The sequence below is a fragment of the Cicer arietinum genome, chromosome 4, assembly GCF_000331145.2.
Source record: "Cicer arietinum cultivar CDC Frontier isolate Library 1 chromosome 4, Cicar.CDCFrontier_v2.0, whole genome shotgun sequence".
NCBI lineage: Eukaryota > Viridiplantae > Streptophyta > Magnoliopsida > Fabales > Fabaceae > Cicer > Cicer arietinum.
In genome coordinates, this window is record NC_021163.2 from 49,480,863 (window position 1) to 49,490,579 (window position 9,717).

Genomic DNA, 9,717 nt, shown 5'->3' on the forward strand with positions numbered 1-9,717 from the left:
GTAGGGAAAAATATTAATTCAAACTGATTGGATTTTTTATAATTCTCAATTTTTCCTTGATAAAATTAAAACTTTCCTCTATAAAGGGTTTGGTAAAAATATTAGCAAGTTATTTTTTAGTATCAACAAAGATTAGTTCAATTTCATTTTTATTAACATAATCACGAATAAAATAATGTTTTATTTCTATGTGCTTGGATCTTAAATGTTGAATAGGATTTTTTTTGAAGATTTATAACGCTTGTAGTATCACACTAAATTGGAATACTGGAATAACTTACAAAGTAGTCTTCAAGTTATTTTTTTATCCAGATAACTTGAGAATAGCAGTTTGCAGCTGAGACATATTCAATTTCGGTTGTTGAGAGAGTAATCGTGTTTTGTTTTCTGCACGACCAACTTATTAATAATTCTCCAAGAAACTAACATGCTCCACTTGTGCTTTTTCGTTCAATTTTATCTCCGGCATAATCAGCGTCGCAGTAAGCTACAAGATCAAAATGGGAACCCTTTCTATACCAAAGGCCAAGATCAGTAGTACCAACGAGATATCTAAAAATCCTTTTTACAACTATTAAATGAGATTCTTTAGGTGCGCATTGAAATCTAGCACATAATCCTACTGCAAACACAATGCTAGGTCTACTAGCAGTTAAATAAAGCAAAGATCCTATCATACCCCTATATTCTTTTTCATAAATGATTTTCCATTTTCATCTTGGCCTAATGAAGAAGATGGATGCATGTGAGTAATCATGATTTTGGCTTCGTTCATTTTATATTTTGTTAGGAGATCTTTTGTGTATTTTTCTTGCATATAAAAATTTCATCTTCAAGTTGATTAAAAACGAAGTAAGTATCTCATACCCAACTCTTGGTGTTTGTTTTAATCTATATAGAGCCTTAGTAAGTTTAAAAACATGATTTGGTTTTGATTGATCTTCAAAACTTGGAGGTTGACGCATATAAACTTGTTTATTTAAAAAACCATTTAAGAATGCCCTTTTAATATCCATTTGAAAAAGTTTGATAAGTTTATGAGAAGCATATGCAACAAGAATTCATATGGCTTCTAACCTTGCTACGGGAGCAAAAGTTTCATCATAATCTATCCATTCTTGTTAATTGTAACCTTGAGCAACCAATCTTGTTTTGTTTCTTACAACCTTACCTTCTTCATCTAGTTTATTTCTGAATACCCATCTTGTTATTATGATGATTTGATCCTGTGTATCTGGAACAAGAGTCCAGACTTCATTCTTTTCGATTTGAAGAAGTTCTTCTAATAGCGTTTCAGCAAGTGTACTGAATCGTTGCAAGTAATAATAAAACGGTAGTACCGAGTGTCGAACTCAAGGATTACGTTTTACTATTGAATTATATTTAGTTACTAAAATTGAACAAAAAGTTCCCAAGTTGATTGAAATAATAATTAAAATTGATAGCAGTAGTAAAATTGATCTTTTATAAATTGAGAAAAATGTCAGGGATGAGTTTCACTTCGAATCAAACCTTGGTGTCTAATTTGATCCTAGTTATTGAATTCCTTTATTGAATTATTACCGAATTCTCTTTATTATTCTTGCCCTAATGTCTTAGTGACAAAACCTTTAATTCCAAAGTAACCCCTAATTCCTTAGTAGATTTAAGATTAGAATTAAGCATTACCGTATAGAAATTCTCTTGTAAATTATTGATTTGCAACTAATTTAATTGGTTTCATGACATGCACCTATGTCTAGACTACAAATTCATGAATTTCTCATCTCAAGCATTCGTAAAGTCCACTTCCGTTTCAAAATACAAATCGTAGAACATTTTAATGTTGATCAAGCAATCAAAAGCATTAAGCACAGAGATGAGAAAAATAATTCAATAAACTCATTCATATAACTAGAGATCAAATCATAAAAATAAGGATTTCATCTTGTTACACTCATCCTTAAAAAATAGGGTTTAGTTACTCATGACAGAGATAAAAGAGATAGAGATTAGAGAAGAATTACAAGAAGGATTCATGAATGATTCTTGATAAAACTGCTCCAATGATGTTAGAAACGGCCGTCTTTGAGTTTCTATGCTAGGGCACAAGTCTCCCAACTTCCTAATAGTGAAAAAGATCCCTAAAACAGTAAAAAAAAAATGTGTTTTTATGGTTGCTAATGCGTGTCGCGCGCCCCAGACGCGGGAAACCGCTCCAAGCGCGCCTGGACAGTGTTGGATGGCTGGAAACGCCCCCCAGGCGCGCCCGGCGCGCTCCAAGCGCTCAACATCTGCTCTCCGGTGTTTATTGCATTTGTCTCCTATTTCGAGTCAAAATTTGGTTCCAGTGTCTTCATGAAAGTTGTAGCTATGGATCTTAACTTTTATTCGCACTTGGTTTGACTCCAAATGGACATCTACAACTCCAGATATGGCTGAACTACTCTACATTTGTCATGTTGATTTCTCACCAAAATTCAGCACTGCACTAAAACAAAGTAACAACGCAAAACTCGGAAAAATCTCTACTTAATCAATGAAATAAGAACATAAACATTTATTAAATAAAAGAAATAAAATTAACAAAATATATCAAATAACTCCTTAATTTAACTAATAATTGAAGATAAATAAGACTAAAATAGTGGAAAAATATGCATATGATGAAGAGTCATCATCTTCCTTCATTGCTTCAATCCAAGTTTGATCAACTATGGCTTCTTTGATTGATTTTGGTTCAATTTGGGAGATCATTGCCTTGTTGTTGTTGTTGCCATCATCCTTGAATGAAATTATTGTTCTAATTCCATTATATGGATCTCCAATGATTTGATTTTGAGGATGATTACTAATCATTCTTCAGCTTTTAAGAGGAGAATGAAACAAAGTTTGTTTATCAATCTGCTGGTCATAATGTTCTTCTTCTTCCTCGTCTCTTTTACTCAAATCAAGATAATCAAATAATACATGCATGCAGTTGTTCCTTTACCTTTAATCTGAACTTGATTATTGTTCCCGAACGTGACAGACCATTCATTTTCTTGACAAAAGACATGAAGCAATTTTTATCACCTGTCATATGTCTTGAACAACCACTGTCCAAGAACCATGGGTTTTTCTTGACACTTTGAAATCCAACCTACATGATTTGTTATATTAACTTTAGGTATCCATTTGGTCTTGGGTCCTTGAGGGTTAGTTTTAAATTTTGATTCCTTCTTAATACGACATGTTGATTCAGAGTGGCCAATTTTGGAACAAGAGGAACATCTATTGGTTTATTTTGAAAAAGGTTTAGAAAACTGAGTTTTAACAGGTTTTGATAAAATTCCATAACATTCTCTCCTTTTGCTACATTTGTTGGAGAAAGTTCTCATTTTCTCAGATTTTGCTTCAGAATATTCTTCTTTTCTGAAGATCTTTTTGTTCTTAATTTTTTCATCTATTTTCTTAAAATAGCATGCAAATTACAGATGTCCAACCTTGCTGCAATATGAACATTTGATTTTGCATTTACTCTATTTTGTTTCATGAGCAAAACAGTTTTCATACATTTTGGATTTTTTAGTTTTATTGAAAACAAGACTAGATTTATTGAATATTCCTACTTGAGATCCCATGATTTTTTGAAAGGTTTCAGTAGCTCTAATGAAATTGGACAAGTCACTTTTAAGAAGTTCAACTTCAGTTTTAAGGAAAACGTTCTCCTTTTGAAATGCATAACGTTCTTGACTTTCAATTTTAAAATCTTTGAGCTAAAATTCTTTCAGATTTTGAATAACCTCTTTAAGTTTATCATTCAAAGCCTGTGTTTTCTCTTTCTCTTCTTTTTCTTTGTCAAATTTTGCTTTTAAAGAACTACACTTTTGAACAAGAAAGTTCGAATCATTTAGCAAGTTATCAAAAAAAAAATCCATTTGTTCACACAAAATACAAGGTTCATAATTTGTTACCTCATTTTCTTCTACATTTGCCATTAAGCAGATGTGGACTTCTTCATCTTCTTCTACATCAGATTCATCTGAGTTATATCATGTAGCCATCATTTATTTCTTTTTAAGGGGAATCTATTTGGTGGTCTTTTAATTAGGGGACATTCAAATTTGTAATGTCTTTATTATATCTAAAACATGTGATTTGCCTCTTGTCCACTTCTGTTTTTGGGATTTTCTCTTTTGTTTGGAAATCCTTTCTTGATCTGGTCTCTTATTTTCATCATTCTTTGAATTCTTCTTGTGAGAAGGACTATTTCTTCATCAGCATCTTCCTGACAAGTTTCTTCTGATTCTTCATTTGTTTATGCTGGTACATTTTTTTGGGTTGCTTTCAAGGCTATTGCTTTTCCTTTATTGGCTGGTTTATCTTCTTGTAACAACATTTCATGTGCTCTTAAAGTTCCAATCAGTTCTTCTAATGCAAGCACTTCAAGATTTTTGGCTTGGCTTATAGTTGTCACCATCGATCTCTGTATGGTTGGAAGACATCTCTTGATCTTTCTTATGATGTCTTGTACTGAGTAAGAAGTAAGCTTTGCAAAGACAACGCATCTCATTTAATATAGTTATGAACCTTTAGTACATTTCATCAATAGTTTCTCCTTCATTCATTTCGAACATCTCAAACTTCCTTATGCCAATGTCTATTCTTGTTTCTTTGACATAGCTTGTTCCTTCATGATGAGTTTGTGTTGTGTCCCATACTTCTTTAGTAGTTGTGCATTCATCAACTCATTCTTTTTCTTTAATGCTCAAAGCACACAATAAGAATAGTTGAGCTTTAGAATTTAGGAGTACCTTAGTTTTATCTTTAACTCTCCAGACCACTTCTTTCTTTTCAGCAAAGTTTGAATCATTTTGATCAACTTTTGGTATGAAATTTCCATTGTAAGGATGCTCCACATTCTTGTATCTTGAGATTTCATAAACAACGACATCTTGTTCTTCAAGAAGTAGTAATCTGCTCTATCAAAGTAAGGTGGTCTGTTTGAAGATCCTCCTTCAACAATGTATTTTTCTTTTGACATTATTTCTTCTAGATCTTTACTCTAGCACTTGTTAAAGTGTTTAATCTTTATAAACCAGACTTTCGTACCAATTTAAGTAGCAATGTCAATTTACAAGGAAGGAGGTTTGAACTGTAAATTCACCTATTTAAAATTTCCTGTTAAAAACTTAAGAAAATAACAAAAGTTTGATCTTGGTTATGAAAACAGAAAACGGAGAATGCTCTAGGTTCCCGAAACAGAAAATGGAGAACGTTCTTGGTTAGTTAAAATCAACAGTTTAGCTTATCTATTTAACTTGATATTCAAAATGACTGAAAGTAAAGAGAGATATAAGAATAGATATCAAACAATGATATATCCTGGTTCACCAAACTCAAGCTACGTCAAGTCCTCACAACTGTGAAATTTTCCACTAAGTTTTCAAATGGAGAACGTTCTTGTTTTTACAACGTTCTTGGTTTAATACAATTTTGATCAGATCAACCTTGATCTGTAACAGCAATTCCTTTCCATCCAGAAAGGATTCAATCATGTTGCCTATCAATCTTTAGAGATGATTTTACAATTCACTTTTTAACGTTAAAAGGATTTTCTACAAAACTACTCAAACTATAAATAACTCTAATAGTCATGAGTTTACACAATAATAATTTAAAGATATTGGTAGAATCTGAGTATGCTCAACTTGTGTTTGAGAATAGATTCTTGATAAAAGGATTCAGTAGTATGATCTTGATATTTGAAGAGAAGGACATAACTGAATCTTTTGTGATTTAAGAAGCTTTCAAGTATGTAAGTTTATGTAAGTGATGGATTTTCTTAGCACTTGAAGTTCTACATCTTCTTTGAGTTTGGGGTTTGTTTTATAGGCTTCAAGGAGGTTGATGACAGTTGTTATGACCATTGAAAACGTGCCCAATTGTCATGTGTCAGACTTGACCAAAGATCAGACTTTTTAAACCATGAATGCTCTTGACTTGAATATTATGCATTGTTGTTTCTGTGATAATAATGTCTGATATGTAGCTTTTCATTCTTGACTATGACGATCCTTTGTTTATGCAAACAAACATCTCTGAGATGTGTTTAATGTATTAAGATTAAGACTGCTTTTTGATTCGTGCAAAATAGGTTGGAGAATGATGTACTTATGCTGGAGAATGATTATTAATATGTTGGAGAATGGTTGTATCATTCTAGGACTGATGTTAATCATGTTGGAGAATGATGTTATCATTCTAGAGACATGTGTTAACATGCTGGAGAGTGATGTTTGTATGCTGGAGATTAATTGTAACTTGTTGGAGAATGTTTATCATTCTGGAGACTGATGTTACCATGCTGGAGAATGATCATTTTTCATTTTTGCTTTGAGTCGTGCCTTTTAATCTTTGATCATTTGGAGTATTTCTTTTGCTCATATGAGAGCTTAATATTCCTTGTAGATGAACTGAAAATGCATTCGTAATTTGCAGAAGCTTTTCTTGCATTAACAGATCACTTTAATGTTGCTTGCTGAAAATGACAAAAACGTGGAAGACGTTCTTGGTTTTCCAAGTTTTATCCAAAATGTTCTTGGTTCAGTTTTGTTTATTTCTTGCTCTTTTTTTGAAATGATTTTGCTTGCATTGCTTAGTACATATCTTTGGATTATTACCCACAAAAGCACATGTTAAAATAACATATAGTTTAGAATCATAATTAGAATCTTTAATTAACCTTTATTTGTTTACATCAAAACATGAATTTGAGATTTTCCCTCAACATATTTATCATCTTCATTGTCAATGCAAATGATCACTTAATTATTCAATTGTATTCATTTTTGCTAAAGTTCAAATGAGAAACCTACATATCCTGCTTAACAACATGAATGTCAACACTAAAAGGCTAAAATTGTGGTACATTGTCAATGTACATAAAAGTGTCTGGAAAATGTTGTACACTATTCCAACCACTTCAACAATATGCAAGTATATGAACTTTACGACTTTTCTAAAAGTAAAAGTAGAAAATTCAAGAATATTCCAAAGTCATGTAGTTATAACCAAAGTTTAGAATGTTCACTAAAATCTTCAAAGGAAAAAGACCCAATGACTTTCTTGCATTAAGATATATGGCCAATTGTCACATTTTCCTTGAAAGGCATGCCAAACTCTCTTTTCTCTCTATCTTTATCTCTCTCATCATGTTCTTCATTCAAATGTATGAGAACTTTATAAAGTTGAGAAAATCTTCACTAAAGAAAAAAAGGTGTATTATCAAAGTACAACAGGTTTCAACACCATAGAAATTCAAAGTAATATTCTTTAACAAACTTTTATGCATTGGGACATGGGCCCAACATTCATATTAGTCTTCCAACATCATAATGAAGTCTTCCATAGATTATAAATACAAGATATTTCAATTCTTTGAAGCCAAGGGAATAAACTTGAACTATAACCCACTTATTTAACTACAAATCAATTAAATTATCTTTAATCACCAAACACACTCCAGCTCTGCATTATATTTGTTGATCAATCTTTTTAGAGTGTTTTCATCAATCTCCTCTCGTCATTAAATTAAGCATTTAGATTCCAAAATAATCATTCTCTTGTAAATTGATAAGTTATAATTCATTTGATTTTATAGCTTTTTTGATAGGTTAATTTGATGTTTTTAATCCGATTTTAGTTCTATTTAAGTACCTTTTTGTTTTTGGTTTCAAGGAGAAGTGATGGAATAAGTGAAGATTATTCGTGCAAAGAAGTCTGAAGTCAAGTGGTTCAGTCATGGTTCATCCAAATCAAGAAGATGAAAGAAATGCAAGCTCCAACAAGAATTATGGTCTGGATAATGGTTGGACGAGAAAAAAGTGAGAATTTGCCACACCAATGCAATAAGTATTACTTCCTGGTTATAATGGCCATTACGGCTGTAATCTGCTCAATTTTTTCTTCAGATTTTGTGAAATTTTGATGGTTTCTTGTAATTAATGCCCATGAAGGCACCTAGAGCTATAAAAAAAGACAAACATACCCAGTTTTAGACATTCCTACTCATAAACTCTTTTGTTACTCTTGTTTTAATTTGTTCTTGTTCTCTTAACAGTCTTCCAATTTTAATAATATTCAGTTTTCTAATTTTATTATGTTACTCTATATTTACAATGTTTTTATATTTAAAACTTTGATTCTACTATGATCATTTATGAGTAGATCTTCCTTGTCTTGGGATTGTAGGATTTCTAATGATGGAACTCTGACGATTTCTATTTTTTTCTTTTTGTCATGGGTATTGATCTTTTAATCCAATCTTAGTAAGAATTATGTTCGTACTTGGATATCAAATGATTTACTGAAAAGTGAATTTGATATATGACTCATAAGATTAGATAAGATAATCAAATCATGAAAATATATTTTGGTTCTCTTGAAATCATGAAAGATAGTTTCTCTTAATGGATTTTGCTAATACATCAATCGTGAAATTAGGTTGATCTTTAGTTTAAAATACATTTTTGATCTTTGAAAGTAGGCATTAGTTATAATAGTTTATCTAATTTTTAAGAGTTTAACACGCATGACTTAGAGAAGATTAGTTTTATTGTATCCATTATTGTGAAAAACTACAATCTCAAGGCATTATTTTAATTGCAAGTTTTAATCAAAAATTAATTCTATTAAGAATCATCGTTTTAGCTACTCATCATAGTAAAAAAAGATTGGTACTGATAACAAAGTCCTTGTGGGAATGACAATTTTTACTATGCGAAAATACCGAACACTTGCACACTTATCATAAACATTATCATCTTACTTTTTAGAGTTCAAAAGTGAGTTTGAGTGGCTAGATTAATTGGTTGTATAGACTTGTGTGACTTAGAAGAACGTTTGTAAGCCTACTGAGGCTAAGATAATACATGTTATAATGTCTTTAGTTGCAAAAGGTTAAGGTGCATGAGTTGAGAAACATTCTCAAGCAACATAGTAAAATCTCAAGATACTTCTTATGTGTTGATATCTCTACACTATTTACTTTATGTTTCAAGTATTTAATTAACACTACACACATTTATCACATCATTTATTTATTACAATTGAAATTCTCTAATACGTAAAATGGTTCGGAACTCAACATTGTTTTTATATTTTTCAAGTTTTATCATGAGAATGATTTATCTTATATGCAGATCAATTTTAAAATGGCCACAATTCAAATTTCTTTTATTGTGACTATTGTTTCCTGATTGCGTTTCAGCAAGTGTACTGAATCGTTGCAAGTAATATTAAAACGGTAATACCGAGTGTCGAACTCAAGGATTGCGTTTTACTATTGAATTATATTTGATTACTAGAATTGAACAAAAAGGTTCCCAAGTTGATTGAAATAATGTTTGAAATTAACAACAATAATAAAATTGATCTTTTATAATGAGAAAAATGTCAGGGATGAGTTTCACTTCGAATCCAACCTTGGTGTCAAATTTGATCCTAGTTTTTGAATTCCTTTATTGAATTATTACCGAATTCTATTTATTATTCTTGCCCTAATGTCTTAGTGACAGAACCTTTAATTCCAAAGTAACCCTTAATTCCTTAGTGGATTTAAGATTAGAATTAAGCATTACTGTATAGAAATTCTCATGTAAATTATTGCTTTGCAACTAATTTAATTGGTTTCATGACCTGCATCTATCCCTAGACTACAAATTCATGAATTTCTCATCTCAAGCATTCGTAAAG